Raw genomic sequence first — 2,093 nt, 5'->3', positions numbered from 1 at the left:
CATGTGGTGCTGGGGGATTGAACCGCAGTCCCTGATGCTTTGCCAAGCTTGTTCTAAGTAGGTGCTTTAGACCACTGAGCCATCTCTCCAGCCCCCACAGTAGTTATTATTCTAGTATATCTAGGATATCCTTTTTGGCTTTGGTAATTTCTAGTTTTTTCATGAATTTGACATGGAATAATTTGACTTTTCTTTTTAAGATATGCACTTTAATTTGTCCTCCATTGAGGATTTTTTAATCTTCTTTCTCTGTAGCAAATTTCTATTAAACATTTGTTAAGTATACTGATTAAGAGAATAATCAAAGGCTATAAATGTTCATATAACCTGTACCATAATTGAGTATGACTTTCAGGATAATTTGAATTTGTCTTCCTGGGTGATGATCTTCACATAACTGGCTCAGAATAAACTTTTTTTCTCTTGTTTAATGCAGAGGTGTTATTTTATGTTAACACTATAGGATTGGTGCTCTAAAACACAATGTTTCATGATCTCACTTTCCCTATCAACTTCAAATCAGCTTTTTCCTACTATTTAGACATCTGTCTTTAGATTAGGGGTCTTATTGGAATAATCCCAAAGGATCTCATCATCTCAAACATTTTCCTTACATCTATTAGTAGCCTGTTTATAGAAATCGTAGTGTTCACAGGGTCCGTGAGTTGTAGTATGGACATCTTTTGTTACGTTATCTCAAATTTTACTTTTCATTATCATAAATGCTATTGGAATTATGTCTTAGGATTCTCCAAGAAGTTAGAACGTATAGAACATGTACTTTTACAGAAATATAAATTTATGTTAAAGATTTTAGGTCATGCAATCTTAGGATAAATCAAAATTCTGCAGGGTGGCTTGGCTGGCTGGAGGCCCCCCAAAAAATTGGTGTAGTAGTCAAATCTCAGAACTCTTGGGAGGCTCAATTCTAGATCTGTCAGAGAATTTTACTCCTTTCGTTGAATGGACTTCAATTGATAGGAAGGTATATACAAAGTCATATAAGGTAATTGGCTATCCTCAGCCCACTGATCCAAAGTGAATGTTATCTCATAAATTTCTCAGCAAATTTAAGCTGATGTTTTATGAAGTACATGGATGCAATCACCCAGCCAAGTTAACATATAATATTATGATATAATTTATTTCCAAATCTTATTTTAGCTCAATCTATCTACTTTCTTTGCTTAAAGACTTTCCACTGTTTTCTTTTTCTCCCTGCATTATGATCAACAGTTTGCCTATAACTTCACCATGTGTTATTGATACCTCATTATAATTACTTCTTTCACTTTTTTGAAATTATGAGTTACTTTTCAGATGGGAATATTTTCCTTCTGTGATGATCTCATGGATTTATGAATATGCATATTGTTTTATGTTTTCTGAGTTCTCTAGATATGATTTTGATGCTAATTTATTGATTCTTGCATTGCAGTAGCAGTGTAACATTAGGTCCAAAGTAACCTAGGTCATTGGTTTCTCAACTAAGAAGTGTCTGAGCAGAAATATCTTTATTTATTTATTTATTCATTCATTCATTCATTCATTCATTCATTCATTCTTGTCTAGTATTCAACAGAATCCATCACTGCACAAGTATACCTTGTTTATTAGAATGCTTGGCAATCTGTGAAGGAAATGTCTTATTTACAATACTTGAAAATAACTTTTTCTTTAGGCTATTCTATTTAATAGCGATTACCTCATCTCACTCATCTCCAAGTACCAGTTTCTTCTCTTGAAAGGCATCAAAGGGTCCTGCGTGCAGATGAATGCATGAAAAGCTTTCTTCTGCAGTTGTATTTAAAACATTCTACATATTTCATATAGTCTGGAAACATAAAACTGACTTGAGGAACGGAACTACATAGAACACAGCCAAACTGACATTTCAGATATGCAGAGATTTTTTTTCATTTTTCATTTACAAAGTGAATCAGGTGTTAGACACCTATGGTTTATGTTCTCTAAGCAAGCCTATGAAGTGTTGTGAACCAGTTTTCAAGACATAACCCTATTCTTGTTTATATATTGCTAAGAGTCTTCTCCCTAAGTATGTGAAACAAAGCAATTGAAACACAGGCCCTTAG

The sequence above is a fragment of the Octodon degus genome, unplaced genomic scaffold (genome assembly GCF_000260255.1).
Source record: "Octodon degus isolate 3935 unplaced genomic scaffold, OctDeg1.0 scaffold00013, whole genome shotgun sequence".
Lineage (NCBI taxonomy): Eukaryota > Metazoa > Chordata > Mammalia > Rodentia > Octodontidae > Octodon > Octodon degus.
The sequence above is the reverse complement of the archived record's forward strand: the minus strand, read 5'-3'. Positions refer to the sequence as shown.